The following is a 23049-nucleotide window of genomic DNA, read 5'->3' as shown; positions in this document are numbered from 1 at the left end:
TACAACTGTTTGAACTACTTGACATTAAAATGTTAAGCCATTCTGTCATTTTTGAGCAATTTCCTGAATAATTTCCAATTTCCAAGCTATTTGTACACAGGAAACTGCTGTTTAACAAAGGTTGCACCCAATGAAGTCAGGGGCCTTTCATCTAATTATAAACATCCCTTATTATCTTCAATTAAGTCTGCTGTGACCCTGAAATAACTTTTCATAGTTGAAACCAAACTATAAAAAGAATCTATTGGGTATCAAAAGTATCACTTACCTCCCCAAAGAATGAATTTTTAAGGCCTCTATCAAAATCTCTACTTCAGAGATCTCTGGAGATGCATGTTTGGCAGTGGTATCTGTTTACTAAGAACTCATTTTCTATGAGACTTCTAGAAATATCTTCCACTCAATTAGGAGTTGACATTCTCCCTTAAGTAGACTGAAGTCCCCCAGTATTAGAGTACAAAGCAGAGACCTGTGGGAAGAGGCATTCCTTACAGGAATGAGTCTTTATGTTTAGAGAATACCCCCTGGGGAGGACTAAAAAGAATAGCCTTGTCAAGCCAAGGGGTGTGAATTGCTACTGTGAGGATTCACAATTCTAGAGTCCTCTATATTTTAGTACTATGGTTACATTAGGAGAGGTACCATATGGAAGGGGTATGAGGAGATCGTACTGAGCAAGTGTAAAATGTAGATGAGATGAAGAACTTTTATCTATTACAGTGTCTCTTTTATAGATCTGTTCATTTTTATAACCAAGTTCTTTTATTTCAAATTATTCTTTGAATAATTTTATATTCTTTATATTAATATATATTAATATATTTCCTTGTCCTCACCCAAATCTCATCTCGAATTGTAATCCCCGCATGTCAAGGAAGGAACCTGTAATCTCCACCTGTAGAGGGAGGGAGGTGATTGGATCATGGAGGCAGATTCCTCCATGCTGTTCTCATGATAGTGAGGGAGTTCTCACGAGAGCTAATGGTTTTAAAAGTGTGGCACTGGCTGGGCGTGGTGGTTCATGCCTGTAATCCCAGCATTTTGGGAGGCTGAGGCGTCTGGATCACCTGAGATCAGGAGTTCGAGATCAGCCTGGCCAACATGGTGAAACCCCATCTCTACTAAAAATACAAAAAATTAGCCGGGTGTGGTAGCAGGTGCCTGTAATCCAGCTACTTGGGAGGCTGAGGCAGGAGAATCACTTGAACCCAGGAGGCAGAGGTTGCAGTGAGCCGAGATGGCGCCGTTGCACTCCAGCCTGGGCAACAAGAGTGAAACTCCGTCTCAAAAAAAAAAAAGTGTGACACTTCCTCGTTCGCTTGCTTTTTCTCTCTCCTGCTGCCTGTGAAGAAGGTGCTTGCTTCCCCTTCGCCTTCCGCCATGATTGTAAGTTTCCTGAGGCCTCCGTAGCCATGTGGAACTGTGAGACAATTAAATCTTTTTCCTTTATAAATTACCCAGTCTCAGGTAGTATCTTTATAGCAGTGTGAAAACAGACTAATACAGTAGACAAATATGCTAACCACCCTGATTTAATCATTACAAACTGTATACGTGTATCAAAACATCACACTGTACCCCATAAATACATACAATCATTTGTCAATTGATGATAAAATAAAACACAATAATAGAGTAAATTATGTCTCTCTCTATATATATATTCACACACACACACACACGCACACATAATTTGCCAGATTACTACTATTTGACCTTTTAATAAAATGTTATTTAAAATTTAATATGAATCAACATTTTACCTCTTGATTTTTAGAATACTTTGGTTTTTGTTTTGGCTTTTTTAAGCCAGGGTCTCTCTCTGTCACTCAGGCTGGAGTGCAGTGGCACGATCTCAGCCCACTGCAACCTCTGCCTCCCAGGCTCAAGTGATCTCCCACTACAGCCTCCCAAGTAGCTGAACTACAGGTACACAGGCGACCATGCCCAGCTAATTTTTGTGTTTTTTGTGGAGATGTGGTTTCACTATGTTGCTCAGGCTGGTCTCAAACTCCTGAGCTCAAGCAATCTGCCTGCCTCTGCCTCCCAAAGTGCTGGGATTAGAGGCGTGAGCCACCATGCCCAGGTTAAAATACTCGTAATATGAAATAAATTTAACTCTAGAAAACATAGACACTAGCTGCTTGAGAAAATTGGTCTGAGGTAATCTCAACTTCAAACAAGTAATAGTATTTTCAAAATCAGCCCATATCAGTTAGTTCTGGCTCTCCATGTTTCCCGCACTTTCTTGCTATACTCAGACTGCAGGATCCGAAAACAAATGATACATCAAGTCATAAAAATAAGGAGGTGACTCAAGTAAAATGAAGCTGGTCTTCATAAATATTAGAGCCTTTTTAGCTTGATAAAGTTTAGCAAAGCAACTATTTTATTTAATAGCTGTAGTCTTTAAAACTTAGTTTTACAAATGTCCAAATTTCTATTTAAAATTTTTAATGTCCCTAAGGAAAAAAGCCTAAAAAATGGGTTTTAAAAACATGTTTTTATTGTGAAAAACTTCAAACATAAAAATATAGTTTCATTCATACTTCTGCCTAATCACCCCCATTGGCATAGTTTAATTGAATTCCTAGATATGATATCATTTTATCTATAAATACCTAACAGTGTATCTTTAAAGAGCAGGGAGTTTAAAAAAATATGACAAGAATGTCATGATCACACCTAAAGACAACAATTCCAGAGCATAAAATTGTATCTAAATAGTGTTCCAATTTTGCTGGTTCTATTGTAAATGCATTGTTTCAGTTGGCTTATTCAAATAATGACACAAAGTCTACACATTGCCTTTGTGTAATATGCCTCTTAAGCCTCTGTTGATATATTACAGTTTTTCTCCTTCATTTTTTCTTGCTCTTTGTTTGTTGTAATTTCCCACAATCTGAATAGCAGCATCATGGTATTGTTTTAAACATGCTCATTTACTCCATGAATGTCCTATGAACTGAAAGTCAGATCTAGATGCTTAACTAAATTCCTTTTGACAAGAACATTTCATAGGTGGTTGTGAGTGCTTTCTGTTGCTCTGTATCAGATGGTACATGATGTCTTGTTTCAATCCCTTTTACTTGATATTAAGATTGATCTGTGAATTCATGTGTGATCAACCTGATCCATCCATTGTAAGGTTTCCTATTGGCCTTCACCTAAGGATTTTAAAACTGATGAATGTTACCTAGACCTATGATTTTATTAGGAAAAATATTACATGTATTTTAAATTCTTTCTGAATTTGTTTAGAATTATTTCAGAAAGAAGGTTCTTTCATCAACTGTTTGATTATTCACAAATGCATTTTGTACAAGAAAGGTAGAATAGATGCTTAATTCCCAAATTTATTCCTAATAAACTAGGAAGATTTGTATATCCTTATCAAGAGCTTTCCAACACAGCAGGCATTAGAAAACAGTTCTAATTTGATTTGATTCCCTATTTTCAAGATGGACAAAATTGTTTGAGGTTGATTTCTTTCATTTTCACTTGGTTATGAATAGCTAAAGAGAGTATAATCTTTTGTAAAAATATGATTGGTTGTCTAGAAAGTAATTTCTTATCCAAAAATTATGTGATTCAGAACATCAACAATGAAAAGCTGGTGAACTTGAGAAGAAGAAATAAAATGAGAAACTTGTCTTTCACCAGGGTAGTTTGAAATGAGATAGAAATTATGGGGAGAAGGGATAGGGATAGGGTAACAATGGAGTGACATTTTTCCTAGTATATGTTCGGTATGGATTTGATTTTTAGAACATGCTATTTAATTAATTAATTAATTCTAACTTTTATTTTAGGTTCAGGAGTACACGTGCAGGTTTGTCATATAGGCAAATTATGTGTCACAGAGTTTTGGTGTATGGATTATTTCATCACCCGGGTAATCAACATCGTACTTCATAAGTATTTTTCCTAATCCTCTCCCTTCTCCCACCATTCACCCTCAAATAGGCCCCTGTGTCTGTTAGAACATGCTATCTTTTTCTTTTTCTTTTTGAAATTTTCAGGGAAAGAACACGTTATTTTTTTAAACTTCAAAAGCAAATAAAATAAATAAAAAGGGAGGGGTACCATAGAATACAAACAGAAAGAAATGAATAACATAATACACTCAACTGAGAAATAAGGAACTAACCCAATTACTTGTTGAATCTGGTATTTTGACTATATACTTTCTGGCTAAAAAATAAATGGCAAACAAGTTAGTAGTTGATAAGTTAGTGTTTCAGAGGTATAGTTTAGAAATTCTGAAACTTCTTAGTACATATTGTAGGATTGAGCAAATACATAAATGAATTAAGCATAGTAGAAGTCAGGTTTGCTATTATCAGAAAAGAGTATCACAAAACGGGAAGGATAAGTGTTGGGATCAGCAATCCACGAAGGGCTCTGGGCATCCCTGTGCATCATTGCTGGGTGTGCCAGGAATGCAACACCCTTGCCACTTTTCATCCACACCGTTTCTCAGCGTTGGATGTGCAAGCAATTTTGAGATGAAGTCATGACTCCCTACAAGACAAAAAACAGGTTTGCTTATTTTGCTACAAACCAATAAGTTCTTCAGCCATGCTGCAAAATCCACTGTGTATCCAGTTCCCATCTGCGGCCCGCACATCATCCCCGTGGGACTTGAGATCAAGAGGATCCCATGCAAATCATGTTGCTTGCTGTGCTGTGAGTAAAATGTCCTTTGTCTCTGACTCAGAAGTCTTGTATCTTCTATCAGCATGCATGAAACAGTGGCAGGCTAACTCATTCAAATAACCCAAAATCAAATTCCAAGTCTGAAAGACACTAGAATGGCATATGGTATTTTGTTAGAATTGGAGGGATGGGGATGAGCTCATAGTTATAAAGATAAATGATAGATATTAGATTATTGTATAGACAGATATTGGTGTGTATGTATAAATAAATGTTTTTACAAAGACAAATGTTTTTACAAAGTAGATTGCTACAGGGTTCATATAGCCCTTAGCTCTTTGTTTATAAATACCTTTCCTCTCTAAAAAGATCCAGGGCTCCCTGGAGAACTGGCTAATTCTTGGGCATGGAATGAAAAAATACAAGATGAACCTGGAGAAGCTTTCTGTGTCAGAAAGTAAGAACGTGCTCAAAGAATGATGGGACCATGTGAAAAGGACATAGGAGTCTGTTTGAAAGGCATCCCACTGGCCAAATATAGGATAACTCTGAGGATAAAAATGTCAGTGAAGAATTATAACCCACTGAAATAAAAAATGATAAATGGATAAATGAAGGCATTATTTATAGGACAATGACAGCTAATACATTTTAAAATAAAAATGAGATATAAGATCAACATTTGGCAAACACCATAATAATTGTTTCTGGCAAGAAACATCCGTGAAAGCTAAAACCTAATGCATGCAAATTGATGAGAAAGATAATATTTATATAACCTCAAAGTATCTCCTTCATAAAATACTTATTAGTGACAAAGTGAAAATGGTGACTCTACAATGGAGGAACCTGGCAGACAACATCTTAACCAAGGGATCAAGATGGAACAATTGTGTACTATTATGTACATTCTCATATCAGGCACTAAGTACACAACATCAATTTTGTGCTACTCTGCGCAAAACACATAACTGAAATCTAACTCTGAGGAAACATCAGATAAAAACAAAATGAACAATATTCTTTGTAATAAGTGATCTGTGCTCTTCAAAATGTGAAGGTCATAAAAGACACTTCCAGGTCAAAAAAGACCAAAGGTGCACAATAACTAAATAAAAAAAGAACCTTATATTAGATTTTTCAGAAGAAACCATTTTTTGCCCTTGCTTTAAAGAATATTAATGGGAAGTTGGTGAAATTTGAATAAAATCTGTACATGAGATAATAACATTACATCAAAGTTAATTTCCTAGTTTTAATCACTGTCAGGTGTTTATATAAGAGAATTTGTTTTCCAGGAAATACAAACTGAATAATTTAGGAATAAAGGGATATATCTCTATAATTTACTCCTAAAAGGCTCAGAATATATATATATATATGTATATGTATATGTATATACACACACACATATGTATATGTATATATACACACATACACATATGTATGTGTATATATAAATTTGTTATATATATAACATATGTATATGTTAATATAACAAATTTATATATATACATGTATGTATATAAATACAATATAGATATTTTATATATATAATTTATATCTCTATCTATGGAGAGAGAGAGTAAAGAAAATATGAAATGTTAACATTTGGGGCCTTTAGCAAAGTGTTGACAGAGAATTCTTTGTATAATTTTTTTTTTTTTTTTTGAGATGGAGTCTTGCTGTGTCACCCAGGCTGGAGTGTGGTGGCATGATCTCGGCTCACTGCAACCTCTGCCTCCCATGCTCAAGCAATTCTCCTGCTTCAGCCTCCTGAGTAGCTGGGATTACAGGCACGAGCCACCATGCCCAGCTAATTGTATTTTTAGTAGAGATGGGGTTCCACCATGTTGCCCAGGCTGATCTTGAACTCCTGGGCTCAAGTGAACCGCCCGTCTTGGCCTCCCAAAGTTCTTTGTATAATTTTTGCAACTTTTTAGTATGTGTGACATTATGTTTTCTAAAAATGTTTATAAAATTTCATTTCTTGCAAAATTCAGTACTTTTTTTACTTTTGGATTTAGTCAATAGGTTTTAGTAAAATTTAAAGTAACTGGAATTAAAAAGAATTGTTTCTCATCTTGGCTGAGCACAGGCTTGATAATTTAATCTCTCTGAGCTCCAAAGACATATAATTGCAATATTAATATATATACACTTATTTTTGTCATATACTTAATACCTTTATATAGCAAACATAGATTGAATCCTGACTTGTTTTTAAATGAAAAGTCTATGGCAGGAAATTGAATAGAGAGATCTGATTATAACCTCAAACTGTAATTCTTAATCTCTGGTTCATGACATACTAATCCCAAGTACTGCATGTGACTATTTCCACAAATATTTAAAGTAAAATTGTAACTCATAACATTTTTGCAAAGTAGAACATGGTTATTTCATACTAATATTATTGTGTTTTGGTAAATTTTCCTGAGTTGGGGAGATAGGGTTGGATTATGGCCAGGACACTGTGCCTTGTACCAGCAGTTGATGGTCCCATCTGGGAACCACCTGTCATTAATAAAAGCAGTATGCATAAATTACTGCAGTGCTTTATGTCTCTGTAAATATTAGGTTTCATCAAAATATAATTGTACACATGGGAAGGAGTGCAACCATATTTGAACATCATCTGTCATTAATTGTATGAGGAAATAACATGTAAAAATTATTGCTCAAAAAATGCAAATGGTTTGAAGACACCATAACTTATGGTTCATAAATGTGTTCATAACTGAACAAAGTTTATGTGGGACATTTCAGTATTCGTAACTTATAGAAGTAAAAAGTGATAAATCTTGCTGTTTTATCATTTACAGATAAAATAATTTTGAGAAAGAAAACATTTTGGAGATAAATATAACTACTACATTTCCTAGAAGTAGTTCTGGCTCATTGCAGATAATGTTTCTATAATAACCGTAAACAACCACATTGGATTTGATGAGCATACTACTGCTACAAAGCATTGTGCAAAGGAGCACTCAGCTCCTTTAAATTAATTGCATTTGTATAAATGGAATTGGTTTCGTCAAAGGCTGTCTTTTAATGAACGAGGTTTTATATTCAAGAGTGAACATAATCCTTTGGTTCAAGAGTCAATGAAATGAAAAAGTGATTGATTCACCAAATTAGGGCTGAATTTACTTTTGTATTTTTTATAGATGAGGAGCAACTGGCCACATTTGACTCATTTGAAAACTCCACTCCATCAAAATTAACTTTTATCATTACCACCTACTTCAGGGCATGCTTTCCCAGTTGTTTTCAAATATAAATTTCCTCAGGAATATAAATAGGTTTACTTAGTGATGATTCAATTTGAAGTGGAAACTCACTTAGATCTACTGGAGAATACAGAAAGTCTATTATATTAGTGTTGGTTATAAGGAATTATAGTAGTTAGTAAAACAAACTATATTCACATGAAATAGAGCATATCATAGGTAAATAGTAAAAAATATATACTAAATCCTAACAGATGCCCAGATTTTTGGTTCTTCACTGTTCCCTCTATTTTTATGTGGAGATTTAGAGAGATTGAAAAACTAAGCCATCACCCTACTGTCTTCTCAGAATCAATCAATTGAATTAATAATTTTGAATATTTGGGAGCAGTTAATATAATAGAAGACAGGGAATTTTAAAATGTGCTCTAAGGCATGGATAGAATTTACATATTTGAAGGTTATTCTAATTATCATGTTAGAGATTGTTCAGCATGTTGTAAATCCCAAATATCTCATTTGAACATCATGGAGGCCAAATGCAGTGATTCATGCCTGGGAGGCCAAGGCAGGAGGATTGCTTGAGCCCAGGAGTTTGAGATCAGCCTGAGAAACATGTGAGACCCTCTCTCCACAAAAATAATTGTAAAAATTAGCCAGGCATTGTGGCCTGTAGTTCCAGCTACTTGGGAGGCTGAGGCGGAAGGTTTGCTTGAGCCCTGGAGGACCAGGCAGCAGTGACCCATGAATGCACCACTGCACCCCAGCCTGAGCAACAGAGTGAGACACTGTCTCAAAAAAAAAATAATAAAATAAAACAAAATCTTGGCATATTTGAGCCCTTTTTATTATGGTTATTTTTTCAAATTACAATTTGCTGATACAATACAGAGGTAACAGGGACTGGATTGAGGCAGAAGGAACTATGCATAGTTTCAGTTGTGTAGAGCGAAGGGACAGGTAAAGTAACTAGCCATCTGTCACCACAGCAGGCCTACATATCACCTTTTTCTTCCGCAGCTAGAGCTCAGGTGGCTTTCTGTTCCTCCTGGTCTGCAACCTCCAGTTACCTTCCAAATACTAGGAATCACGGGCATGGCAGTAGAACCCCAAAGCCCCCTAAAAGCCATGAAGAAAATACCCAGACTCAGATATGTGGCAAAAAATTAGGAGCAGGTCCAGATTTTGTGGGCCCAGAAACTTTTACAATTGGGAGGAACTTTTTTAAAAATGCAAAATCAGAAACCCAAAATTAGGAACAAAAGTGAATATTTATTTAGAATGAGTAAAAATATCTTCCTCAGTTACTAATTATAAAAGTTGATGAACACCACAAACATTAAAAATGCAAATAACTCAATATTTTATTAATAAACTCCCTGATGTACCTTTATCAGCTTTATTGGGGTATAACTGTATTAAAAATGCACATGCTAAATGTGTACAACTGGAAGCATTTGGACGTAGGCACACAACTGTGATACCATCATCAAAATCAAGGTAATAAACACGTGCATCACCTCCAAAAGTTTCCCTATGCCCCTTTATGTGTGTGTCTGTGTGTATACGTATGTGTGTATGTCATACATTCTATTAGTGCTTACTCTGAAGACTATACCTGCATTCTTGATTTGTTTATTGTAGTTATGAATTTTAAGTATATATATTTTAAATTCAACAAAAGATTACATCATTATTTGGAGACTTAACATAAGTCTACAGTCTTAAATATTCAGGCGCACAATACCACTGTTATTTATAGGCACTATGTTGTATAGCAAATCTTCTATTTCTCCTTCTTTTCTTATTCATAAAGATTTAAAAATATAAGACCCATACCTAGCTTCAAGAAACAGGCTGTGAGCAAGATTTGCTCTTGGGCCATAGTTTGCCATCTCCTCTTTTGGTAGTTTTTTGTATGTATACATATATATATATATATATATATATATATATATATATAAAAAATATAGAAAAACCTTATTTTATCATGCTTCACTTTATTGTGCTTCAGAGATACTGCATTTTTCACAAATTAAAGGTTTGCAACAATCCTGCTTCGAGCAAGTCTATTGGTGCCATTTTTCCAACAGCATATGCTCACTTTGTGTCTTTGTGTCACATTTTTGCAATTTCTTCAATATTTCAAGCTTTTTAAATTATCATTACCTCTGTTATGGTGATCTGTGTTCAGTGATCCTTGATGTTACTATGGTAATTGTTTTGGAGCACCATGAACTGTGCCCATATAAGATGGTGAACTTAATAAATGTTATGTGCGTTCTGACTGCTCCACCAACCAGCCATTCCCCTGTCTCTCTCCCTCTCCTTGGGCTTCCCTGTTCCCTGAGACACAACAGTATTGAATTTAGGCAAATGAATACAATGCCCTCTAAGTGAAAGGAAGAGTCACCCGTCTTTCACTTTAAATCAAAAGCTAGAAATGGTTAGTGAGGAAGGCATGTTGAAAGCCAAGATAGGCCAAAAACTAAACCTCTTGCAAAAAAACAGTTGGCCAACTTCTGAATGCAAAGGAAACTTTCTTGAAGGAAATTCAAAGTACTACTCCAGTGAACATATGAATGATAAGAAAGCAAAACAGCCTTATTGCTGATATGGAAAAAGTTTTGGTGGTCTGGTTAGAAAGTCAAACCCACCACAACATTCCCTTAAGCTGAAGCTTAATCCAGAGCAAGAATTTCTGTGGAAGCTGAGAGAGGTGAGGAAGCCACAGAAAAAAGTTGGAAGCTAGGAGAGGTGGGTACATGAGGTTTAAGGAAAGAAGCCACTTCCATAACATAATTGTGCAATGTGAAGCAGCAAACACTGATGAATCTTTCTCATCCCTTTTAATATGTACATTTAAAATTATAAAAAATTTCAGCTTGTTAAGGAATAACTGAAAAATAAAATTCACATATTTAAAGTATATATTTAGCTATGTTGTCCAGGTTGGTCTCGAACTCCTGACCAGGCCTGGGTGAAACAGCAAGATTCTGTCACAAAAAATAAATAAATAAATAAATAAATAATAAACTGTATATTTAAAGTGTACAACTTGAAGATTCAATACAGGTATGTATTGTAAAGTGATTACCACAATCAAGTTAATTAACATATTCATCCCTCAACTCACATAGTTTCCCTTTTTAATTTTTGTTTTTTTGATGAGAACTCTTAAGATAAACTCTCTTAGCTAATTCCAAGTATATAATACAATATTATCAACTATTGTCGCCATGCTGTACATTAGATCCCCGATCTTATTTTTATAACAGAAAGTTGGTACCCTTGGATCAACATAAGATCATAGAATTTTATTTAAGCACCTCTTTTGCTGTGTCTCATGAGATTTTTATATGCTATACCTTTATTATCGTTTAGTTAAATATATTTTCTAATGTCTGTTTTGATTTCTTTTTTGGTCTATGTATTGAATAGACATTTATTGCTTAATTTCTAAGCAGGTGGAGATTTTTGTAGCTTTCTTCTCGTTATTTTGTCTTAATTCTGCTGTAATCAGAAAATATATTCCGAATTCGTAAATTCTTTGACAAGACTTAATTTGTGGCCAGCATGTACTTAATATTGGTATCCATTGCACTTAGTCATTCATTTCCTTGTTGTTCAGTGCACTATTCTATATATGTTAACTAGGTCAAATTAATGATGATATTCAAATCTTTTCAAACCTTACTAAATTGTTTTTGTCCCGTTATTCTATCAGCCTTTGGAAGTCTATTTCACTTTTACTTCCTTCTATTTCTGTCATATATTTTGAAACCTTGTCACTGAGTACATGCAGACCAGGAGTATGTCACTCTATTGTTTCAATGACCCCTTTATCATTCTGAAATGCCCTTCTTTAACTTTTATAAAGCTCGTTTCCTTAAAGCATACTTTTCTGATCTTAGCATAGCTACATGATCTTTTTTTTGTTAATGTTTTTCATAGTAAACATTTTCTGTTCTCTTTTAATTTTATATGTTCTTGTATTTAAAATGTTTTTCTTCTATGCTGCATATTGCTGGGCTTTCTTTCCTATTCAATGTATTTTATTTCTTATTTGGTTTATTTAGTTTAACTTACATTTATTGTAATATCTGATATGGTTGTGTTTATGTCTTATCAGTTATTTCCACTTGACCACCTGAGTTTATGGTCCTCTTTCTCTGCATTCTTTTTTCTTTAATTAATCAAAAGTTCTATTCGTCCACTAATTTCTTATTAATTTTTTAGTCACATATTTTATTAGTGCTTACTCTGAAGGGTGTACCTGCAATCTTGGTTTGTTTATAGTAGTCATGAATTTTAATTACATATATATTTTAAATTCCACAAAATATTACATTTTTGTTTTGTACAGTGAATGTCCATTTATGTTTGGGTTTAACCCCAAAAATTTGAAAATAATGACTGAAATACTTTAGTTAAATTTTTGATTATTTTATCTTAATTTTATTTATATACCACTTGGCTTTCCTTTTCTCACTCAGAAACCAAGGCCACAAGCAAAGATCCCAACATTTAAAATGTCAGTGCAAGATCCCCTCTCTGTTAATGAAGTCCATTTTAAACAAAATGAAATTATACAAACATAAAAATAAATGTTTTAATAAAATAATTTTAACTTTCACCTTCTAGTTTTAAGCAGTGAACATTAATATATGAAATTTTTCATCTTAAAATACTATCCATTTATTTATAACAAGACATCTAATAACATGTAAGCAGAATATGCTTCAACTGAGGTTAAGTAAATGATAAACATACTTGTAAATAAGCAGTAAATGTTTAAAAGGAATCTACAAAAACTGACTCAAAACCATTGAAAATGCAAAATCCCAGTTCTTGAAGATAACAAGTTAATGGATACATTTTCTTTTATGACGGAGAACTGTCTAACCTCAGTGATATTGAGTCTGAATGAAGCATAAATTTATTATTGATAATTTTAGGGAGGCTGGTCCAGTTCGTTTTCTTCATTTTAAAATTCTAATCTGTATTACTGCCTGAGCAAAGGCATCACTGCAGGAACCGTATAGAATTTGTCATTTAATTCATTTGTCTTCTCCTCTTTTCGAGTCCACCTATGTCAAACTGTCAAGTGTCTATGCCTGGATATGTTAATTAATGTGTTATTTTCTAGGGAATGACTTTTACTCAATAACTTTTCCTGCATGGCCTCTTTAAAGACCACTTCTTGGTTTCTGTAAGATCTCTAGCTACTTTGTTAGTATTTACTGCAAACAAAATTATCTTGTAAAATGGAGACATCAAGTCAAATTGGTTCCATCTAGTTCTAAATTCCCCCTTCCCCCTGTGTTCAACTCATCAATACAATTCTCTAATGCAATTTAGGGAATGGTCCCTGTGCCCAGTTCCTTATTTTTTAAATTACCATCTTCAAGTATTTAGCCTGCTTGCCTTCCCTTTTTAATTTTACCTCATCAAATATATGCTTTCAGAAGCAGTCCCACATTACAGCCTAAAGTATAAAGAAAAATAAGAACCCCATATACGTATATCAAAATATCTTCTTATAGTTTGAGCCAAGTGGAGAAGTCAATAACAGCTCTATATTTTTTTAAAATATGACTACATATGAATCCGTGTTGCCCAATCCGTTTTCACACCATTGTCAACATTCAAACGCCCTGGCCGTGGGCTGAGACAATTGCTATTGCACAACAATGCCACATGGTAAAACAGCCTGGATTTATTAAACTTTCTGATATTTTGTGCATCCCAGATTTTTTGTATTAATTTCAGTTTTTAAAAATATTGCATTAAAATATTATTTATCTTGATTACTGGAATTTCTAGCACCCTTTAAAATTTTGTGCCCTAGGAGAGTGCCTCATAGGCCACACCCTAAGCCCCATCCTGAACTGGAACCCTTCCCTTGAAAATTAATGTCTGAGCGTTCAGCAAGGTGAATTTCTTTGATGTTTCCCTTTGAGGAGAGAGGAGCATGTACTTCTTTCTTCGTTGAGCTCAGCTCCTGGATCATCATCATCTCTCTCTGGAGAGGCTGCAGATGGGAAAAGAAGATTTTTCCACTTCCGAGTCTTCTGAATCATTTGGCAGGTCAACCAAACTGCTCTCTAGTGGTGTCTGCATTTTCCTCTCATTTCCCTTGCTTCTGGCTCCTCCTCCTGGACCTCCTTAGCAGGTTCATTTTCTTCTAACCTGCTCATTCCGTGATTTCAACCCAGACCTCTTCTCTCTACCTCCCCCTTGCTATGCTTTCCCAGCTTTCTTGTGTCTGCCTCAGCTTCCCGCACCTCTTTTCTCCTAGGGAACATCATGCAGCTACCTGCTTCCCTCATGGTGCCTCCATGCCAGGCTATGTTCCCAGGCCTAGGGACTGTGAGAATGATGACGCTTGATGTCACAATGTTTAATACACCTTTCATCCAAATATTATACTAATGTTCTTTAAAAGTGGCCCAGATCATTACTTTCCTGCTTTATTTAAAAAAGTAGGGGGTTAGGGAAAAGATCCAGTTTATAGCCTAGAGGAAGAGGGTGGTTCCTTAGTAGAAATAGAGAACAATTTCTCAGTGACTATTTCTAAACACCATTTTCTCTCCTTAATCAAATGAGTTTGTACAAATTACAGAATCTCAAAACCAGAATTTCCTGTAACTCTATAAAGAGAAAGATTTAGTACTCATTAAACATACTAATAATATAGATTCTAAATGTTATTTATTGTAAATATATTTACTTTCCTTTTAACATTTTAAATGCATTTGTATGTTGTTTTACATTTTTAGTTTCACATCATTTAAGAGCATTCTATTTTACAATATAATTACTATAGTAAATTATCATCATGAATTTTTAGAGTACAATGTACAATTTTAAAAATATTTGCAGCTCAGAATCACAGGTAAAATATTTTTCACGAATGTTGTTTTTTCCAATACACTGTCTGTGTTACTTACAATCTAGGCAAACCTGAGTAAGTGGCTAAAATTCCTGTTTATCAGTTTCCTCACTACAATAATGAGGAAACATGATTGATACCTACCTCCTGGGGCTGCTCTGGGGATAGACCGAATCAGTGTGTGCAAAATGCCCAGAACACTGCCTTTTGCACAGCAGTGCCCAGCCCAACAAGTATTAACCATTATGTTTATCATTATTAATAGGGTTCATATTAATATGAGTTCCTTAGTGTGAAAGTAAATTTATCTTCTTTTTTTCTAAATTCTTTCTCACACTGAGTAAGTTGGATCATTCTGAATTCAAAACAGAGCTCAATTATTGTATTAATCCCTTTACTTGGTAATACCAATTGATAAAAAGAAGTATCACAACATAACCACAAAAGAAGTTATTATTTATTTTTACTTTTCATTAAAGACCAGGATTTTCAGGGACAGGTAGGGTTTCAAATATGATAACAGCTTTGCCTTATTATGAAATAAAAAGTGATACAGAGTGTAGAATATTCTTTTGTTATAATGTATTTTTTTTTTTTTTTTAGATTGGAATAGATAGGAAATACTAATTAGGTAATACTGACAGGGACACAAAATTCTAAAGTTTTGGGTAGGGGTTTTCTGACTGGGAAAAAAGCATCTTATAATCCTTGAAGTTTAGACAAGGTGATCTTTGCTTTAGGAAAAGTACAGACAAAAATGAAACTTAAAAATAGAACAACTGCATTCAGCAGGGTTCCACTCACTTAATTATGGAAAGCTAGAGCCGAAGGGACATTAGAAATGGCACAGTTTGACCTCTGCATTTTGTTATCTGAGGCAATGTGATCACATACATGCACACACTAGTTAGGGTAGAACATGGGCTTCAAACTCTGAGCATCAGCATTTCTAAAACTTGTCTTCCATATTAATTCCTTTCGGGTCAAAATGTTTCCAAACTCATAATCTCTGGAATGTATTTCTCATTTCCCACCTAAAAGATGATATCTTACATTATACAATGCAAATGACTTAGTGAAACACACCATCTCAGTGAAATATTGATGTTCTGTACATTTATCCTGATATATCCTTGAATAAAGTCTTAAGATAACTAAATACTTAAGTTGGAAGCCTAAAGTCTTAAGGTAACTGAATGCTTAAGTTTGAAGCAGAAGAATAACCAGCATTCTTTTTCAAAATGAAATTACTTTGTTTAAAAGAATTATTAGAAGAATTTCTCTCTCTCTTGGTTTTAGTCTGTCTTTCCACAAATCATGTATAGAGGATAATTGTGTCTTTCCACAAATCAAATACATAGGACAATAGAGGATTATATTTTGTCAAAATAATAAAGATATTACTACCTATTTTATTTAATTTTTAATGAACAATTTATATATATTTATGGGGTACAAGGTGATGTTTACTACTTTTTAAGGGCTTTTTGCATGTCTACATGCCTTGTCTATTTCAATTCCTACAATAATTCTGTGAGCTAGGAATCACTATGCCCATTTTATTGATGAGGAAACTGAAGCTCGGGAGGTTGCATAATGCGATCAAGGCCACAGTTCATAACCTGAACCCAGATTCTTCTCACTCAGGATTCCATATTTTTAACTACAATGCCACAGTGCAGAATGTTCTTTACCCAGAATACTTTTTAAAATTATCTATTAATGTACACAGCTGTTTTAACTGTTCTCCTCACTATTTCTATGTATAATGAATGTTAATGACTTTTAGTGAGAAGATTGTAAAGCTTTATGCAGGAATTCACTCTGACATCTAAGACTAAGAATTCTTTGTTATAATGATTTTTTGTTTTTTTGCTGAATCTCAAGTGGATTATTTTTGCCTTTTTTATTATAACTTAATTATTTTTAAACACAAATTAAGAGTAAAATATGATGATAGGTAGGGGATCTATTCATTTCTAAGAACAGTCTCTAGGAAGTAAAAAAAAAAAATCAGCATGATGAGTGTTTTTTAGGACTTTTCATGATTATTTATGGGGTTTGCATGAGCGAGAGTCCCAGGGACAGTCATGCTGGCGGTAGTACCTGCAGGCACAAGAGTGTCACCCTCAGAAGAGAATGAAATGCTTGCCCCAGGGAAGGGAGGAGAAAGCTTACCATCTGCTCTCTGGAGCTTTCAGGTATAGATGAAGGAGAGGCTGGTGTCTGCTTTTCACCTGAAGATTCCTGAGAATCACACTTGCCTGAAGCATTCATAAGAGCATGGCAAGAGGGGCAGTTGCTCTGTTGTGCCAGGAAGAAGATGGAGGTAACCCCATGCCTTCATTCCAGTTATCCAAAGCTCTCAAAGCTGTAGAAGAGAACTTCAAGGTTCTGTTTTATTATTATTATTATTATACTTTAAGTTCCAGGATAAATGTGCAGAACGTGCAGGTTTGTTACATAGGTATACACGTGCCATGGTGGTTTGCTGCACGCATCAACCCGTCATCTACATTAGGTGCTTCTCCTAATGCTATCTCTCCCCTTGCCCCCCACTCCCTGACAGGCCCCGGTGTGTGATGCCACCCCCACCCTCGTGTCCATGTGTTCTCATTGTTCAACTCCCACTTATGAGTGAGGACATGCAGTATTTGGTTTTCTGTACCTGTGTTAGTTTGCTGAGAATGATGGTTTCCGGCGTCGTCCATGTCCCTACAAAGGTCATGACCTCATTCTTTTTTATGGCTGCATAGTATTCCATGGTGTATATGTGCCACATTTTCTTAATTTAGTCTACCATTGATGGGCATTTGGATTGACTCCAAGTCTTTCCTATTGTGAACAGTGCTGCAGTAAACATACGTGTGCATGTGTCTTTATAGTAGAATGATTTATAATCCTTTGGATGAATACCCAGTAATGGTATTGCTGGGTCAAATGTTATTTCTGGTTCTAGATCCTTGAGGAATTGCCACACTGTCTTCCACAATGGTTGAACTAATTTACACTCCCACCAGCAGTGTAAAAGGGTTCCTATTTCTGTGTTTTTATGTGAAGAAACCTGAGTTTAGGGGAGAGGGCAGGAGACAAGGTCCCCACCGAGGAGATAAGTAGACAAAGTAAGATAGAGGCCCATGAATGAGCCTAAGGCATAGGTAGGTTATAGGGAGACCTGTCTGTGTCTCACTAAGAATGTTCTAAAGATCACCCTAAGGAAGCCATCCACATCAGCAGCAGGGAAACATCTAAGGCGATGACACCACTAGCAGCAGAAAAGAAGAGTTTGTGCTGGAGTAAGACTGGGGTCTCTAGATGAAGGCTGCATGGCACCAGAGTTGCCTCCCCACCACCAGTACATGGCCAGGTCTGCAAAACCGGAAGATTCTTTAGTTTCCCTTTTCTTCTCTCTGCCATACCCCAAGAAAAGCTAGACCCAGAAGAGAAAGAGAAGAAGGTGTGTAAATAAGAGAAGTCCACATACTTTTACCTTCCCCCTCAGTCTTCTCCAAGATCCTGATGTGAGAGGAGAAAAGGAAGATCAGACATTGGCTCTTCCTCATGTAGGTTCCTCCTTGATAGGAAAAGAAGACAGCGCGTTAGATAAAATTTGAGAACACAGCTTCAAAGATACCATTATGTGATGGGAAAGAAACAATAGACAGAGTCTTGTTAAGGGCAGTGATTGGAGAAAAATCAAAATGTTCAGTTTTGACCCCATTGAGTTATCTACTCTGTAAGCCAGGTGCACTTACATGAGACAAGATTTAACACAATGTGAATTTTGCTTTTTTTCATCCCTTAAGGCTTTCATACCGCACTTAGCACTTTATTAGGATTTTAGTTTATGGTATACACACTAAATATTAAATTTATCACGTCTTGGTTGGGCAGATGCCCTATAATTCACACAGTGCCAGGTAACATAGACACTGTGTAACAAAGGCATACGCTGGGCGCGGTGGCTCACGCCTGTAATCCCAGCACTTTGGGAGGCCGAGGCAGGTGGATCACGAGGTCAGGAGATCGAGACCATCCTGGCCAACATGGTGAAACCCCGTCTCTACTAAAAAAAAAAAAAAAAAAAAAAAAATACAAAAAATTAGCCGGGCGTGGTGGCGGGCACCTGTAGTCCCAACTACTCTGGAGGCTGAGGCAGGAGAACGGCATGAACCCGGGAGGCGGAGCTTGCAGTGAGCCGAGATGATGCCACTGCACTCCAGCCTGGGCGACAGAGTGAGACTTCATCTTAAAAAAACACAAATAAACAAAGGCATATATGATAAGGCTTCCTTTCCAAGCATTTACAATTGGCTGGGGGTAATATATAAGTACTTAAGTTATCTAAAAAGACAGAAGTCAATTAACAACATAAATTCTGCCAACATTTATATGAAACATATTTTAAAGAAAATATTGCATTTGTGCAATATTAGAAAAAATTAAATACCATATGTTAAACCTTCTCATATTTTCTTCAGCCAGCTCCTCCTATATGTTTTCTTTAAGTCAATATTTTATGTGTTAGCTCTGGTCATTCGCTTCTAATTGTTACCATTAATTTTACATGTGAGAGTGCACAGTTGAAACGAATGAGTGTTTGACAGCCTCTACAAATGGAAAATGTCTTTGTCAAGAGCCAAACTGAAAAGGCCAAAGCCCTCTAGTTTGCTGTTTCTAGCATCTGAAGTCCAGACACAAATGACTCTGACCAGTGCTTGCTGATGTGACATCTGTCTTCATGTGCGTTTGCTCTGGGAGTTGCCCTGTTAGCCCTTTCCTGGACTGCCTTGATTCTGATACCTTGCCTGGACAATCTTATTATTTGTCATCTGGCTTTCTGGCTACTGTGTTCTCTTCCTGTCACCCTAAACTTCCTTTCCTTATCTGAAGCTGGAACTACACTCATTCTGAAACATGCACACAAACACACCTAAATCTAAAAAAATCTTGAAATTATAGTGACCAATATATCCTTTTACATTCACCTGATTTAAGCAGCACTGTAAATGAGGAAATCGTATCTAACATGAAGTCAAGGTATTCTTACATCCAGAAATAATAAGCTTTTGATTCCCTTGAGAATATTTTGAGCTGACGTCAAGGCTTTTAATATAATTTTGTTGATGCGGGAGCATAATATGACGAACAAAACACTTGAGAATGTTGAGGTATGCTCTCAAATGTGTTAACATGATCAGACAAAATTTAGTCCTCAAACTGGAACAGAGCAGTTAAGGTAGCATGCACTGGCAGATAATCAAACTCAGGCTCGCTAATTAAATTGTACTGCAGCTGATAACAATGCAGTTGATGATGCCCAGCATATTCCATGCTTGTCACAAATTGCTGTTACTTATGAAACAGAGCAGTAGCTTTCCACTTGAATATTTTCCAGAGCAAAGGGAACTGCGGGCATATGCACATATGCTCACAAGTGCTTGGTGGCTCTTTCTAAATATTTTTAAATGGATGTGTTAATACACAGAGCAAGCTTTGGATTTTTTTTCTGTGATTCCGCATCATCAAGTACCCCATCATTTGCAAGATTAAAGTCAGAAAGTTGTCATAGCCTGTCTCCACCAGGAATATATGTGTGCATATATATCTTACACCACTTTTCACTTGTCACATATCTCAGTGGTTGGATGAGAATACGGTGCTAATACTGAGTTCTAACTCTTGGAAGATAGCTACAGTTTAATGCATTATATTAAACAAACATCTTTACAACTCTAAAAGATCTATCTGAATACGGAATGTGTGGCCTTAAGAGAGCTCTTCTCAATGCCAGAGAAGTACAAAAATACACCAGGTAGTCATGTAGCTGTTATGCTGAATTCGAATTTTAAGTACTAGGTGATGGTTAAACATGTTTTGGTGGGAGCCTAGTCAGAGAACACGGAAGCTATAGGTCTGATTCGTTGGCCTACCTCATGCTGGCAAAATTCGGTGTAAATAACAACTCCTATATATTTTTCTCAGAACTGGTTCCTAAGAGAGCAGAAAATCAGCTATATGAAACCACGGCTAAAGAGATAAATGGCCTCAGTACTCAAATTTGTATACCACGTTTATTTGCAACTGCAGATCACCTGAACGATAGTGAATCAACTGATTGGGAAGAATTTATCTAATGTAAACTATGTGGCCAACAATCTAAGGGATTATTTGTGAAGAAGAAAATCTGGGTTCTAATTTATACTCTGTTCTGGCTGATGGTAGAACCTAAGGAATGGTCCATTTCCCCTAGTAAATTCTCTTGTATCACTATAGATGCTTTCCCAAAATGCTGATCACAATTTAAAATTTTACCTCTTAAGTGTCTATTTGATTAGTGGCTGAATCCCTCCTTCAGACTGAAGTCCATGAGAACAGAAACTCTGTTATTTTTTCGTCTGCATTGTATACACGGCATTCAACACAGTCCCAGCCACAATGTGAATGCTCAAACACTTACCAAATACATGATTGAATGAATTTAAATCTTCTGGGGCTCAGTTTCTCCATATTGAAAATAAAGAGATCCTTGTAACATGTCTAAATATTGCTCAAATTTCTTACATCTTTAAGGGTTGTGTACCCCCATTTTATGATCCTTATTCTTCAGAAGTGTAACAATGATTTAGAAACAGAGGCATGTATGAAATCACTAGAGAAAAAAGATATAGCCAACAATTAAGCATTCCCTTGTAGGTTACTGAGCTCAGAAAATGAATGAATAAATTATTATTTTGCATGATGGATACATTTGAATAATGGAAAGAATGTAAGAAGACATTTTCATGTTAGCAGTAGAATAATAACAGAGGGAAAGAAGACAGAGGCAGCAACGAGGATGAGCTGTGCAAGGGAATGTGAAGATTTTCTCCATATCTGCATGTTTGTATGATTAAGATTTCCAATTTATTCTATTAATGTTTGTTTCTCTGCCTAATTAAATGATGAAGTAAATGTCATGGCCCAGATATTTGGGACTGGCTTCATCAGAATCATTTAATTATATTTATGGGTTCTTGGAAGTTCAGATTAAAAATATCACATCCCAAATCTTGAACAGCTCAAGTGACAATGCAATACTCCTAGGGAGAAAAACATGGCCATCCCCATCATGCTGTGTGGAGGCTGATTTTGACAATAGAGATGCTTGCCTCCTTTCACAGATAAAAGGAAAAACTTCAAGTTCTTTAATTCTGAAAAGCCGGTAAATAGTAACAGCTTATAATAGTCTCTAAAATGACCATAAAGAAAATTCCAATTGATTTAATGATTAGAAGTGAAACTTGAAGTCAAGAAATTCAAAGCCTCTTTACAAACCCATGCCCTTCACATTTATTTAAGAATATATGTGATCACAGGCACATATTGTACAAGTCTAGCATCCTTTTGCTTATCCAAGAGAATATACAGCCACATGGCACAATGCTTTTGATTAATACCACTGAAATCAAAAATGAGAAATTTAAGTGGAAATAACAGCCAACTAAATGCACACACAATAATAAAGTTTTCCATTTGTTTAAGTGAAAAATAAGAACTCTTACTTATTTTAGGTAATTTTTTGAAAAGAAAGGCAGCAAATATTTTCCAACAAGTGAAAAGATCATATGTATGTTCTACAGTTTTGACTGAGGGTACAAAATAAAAATGTCCTGGACATTAAAGGGTCATAAAGGAATTTTATGCACAACTGTTTGCCCACAGATTTGATTATTGGTTGATTGTAGTGAATCGATTTTATGAAAGATGCCATCTGCCAATATTTGTAAAATGAGAAATAGACAATCTGAATAGATCTACATCTATTGTAGAAATTGAATAAATAATTAATAACCTCACAAAACATAAATTCCTGGGCCCTCATGGGTTCACTGGGATGAATTCTACTAAACATTTAAGGAAGGAATTAGAGGAATCCTGTAAGATCTCTTTCAGAAGATAAAAGCAGAGGGCATACTTCCTAACTCATTCTATGAGGCCAGCTTACCCTAATACTGAAACTAGACAAAAACACTGCAAAAAAGGAAAACTACAGACCAATATCTCTCATGAACATTGATGCAAAAAATCTCAACAAAATGTTAGAAATTCAAATACAAAAATGTATAAAAAGAATTATACACCGTGACCAACTGGCATTTATCACAGATATGCAAGGCTAGTTCAACAATAAAAATAGCAATTAATGTAATCAATCACATCAATAGGCTAAAGAAGAATAGTCATGAATTTAGACATAGACCTTACATCCTTCCTGAAAAC

General features: G+C 35.4%; 1 long non-coding RNA gene across 1 annotated transcript in view; it reads left to right on the top strand.

Annotated features, from left to right (window-relative positions):
* LOC129060109 (uncharacterized) overlaps window positions 1-23049 on the top strand; it is a 119336-nt gene that overhangs the window by 38122 nt on the left and 58165 nt on the right. The window contains exon 2 of the long non-coding RNA XR_008526535.2: window positions 3813-3895. This is a non-coding gene — a long non-coding RNA (uncharacterized LOC129060109). The remainder of the gene's footprint in view (window positions 1-3812; window positions 3896-23049) is intronic.

The sequence above is a fragment of the Pongo abelii genome, chromosome 5 (genome assembly GCF_028885655.2).
Source record: "Pongo abelii isolate AG06213 chromosome 5, NHGRI_mPonAbe1-v2.0_pri, whole genome shotgun sequence".
Lineage (NCBI taxonomy): Eukaryota > Metazoa > Chordata > Mammalia > Primates > Hominidae > Pongo > Pongo abelii.
The sequence above is the reverse complement of the archived record's forward strand: the minus strand, read 5'-3'. Positions and strand labels throughout refer to the sequence as shown.